We start from the raw sequence: 476 nt of genomic DNA, 5'->3' as shown, positions 1-476 counted from the left end.
CCACTAAAACCCTTTCCTCACCGCCGAGGTGGTGTTTGGCCTTGCACCGCGGTCATTTCTGTCCTATTGTGCCCTCGTAATTTTACTCCCTTATTATCCCTATATATTCAATGAATGAAAGAAGAATCTTGAGGGGAGTTCGCATGATCTGGTCTAGTGGAATTTCATCCTCTCCAAGGGGTCTTCGTCTACCTCTTGCATATGACGTGCAGTGACACATAATATGCAGAGTAGTTTCGTCCTCTAATTTGCAACCCCTGCAGGTCGGTTGATCGGTCAGTCCCATCCTGAAGAGGTATTGGTTTGCAGGGGACGTGCCCTGTTAAAAAAGCCACTATCCTCCTTATTTTTTGGCTGCTGAGACCAAGCAGTTCATTTTTACGTACTGGTTGTGGAGGTCCCACCAACTGCTTTGCGGTATGGAGTCGCGGTGTCTCCTCCCAGTACCTTCTGTGTTGTTCCAAGATCCACTGCGC

The sequence above is a fragment of the Dendroctonus ponderosae genome, unplaced genomic scaffold (assembly GCF_020466585.1).
Source record: "Dendroctonus ponderosae isolate FM_Combo_2020 unplaced genomic scaffold, Dpon_F_20191213v2 Dpon_F_20191213_1, whole genome shotgun sequence".
NCBI lineage: Eukaryota > Metazoa > Arthropoda > Insecta > Coleoptera > Curculionidae > Dendroctonus > Dendroctonus ponderosae.
This window is presented reverse-complemented; position numbering follows the sequence as displayed.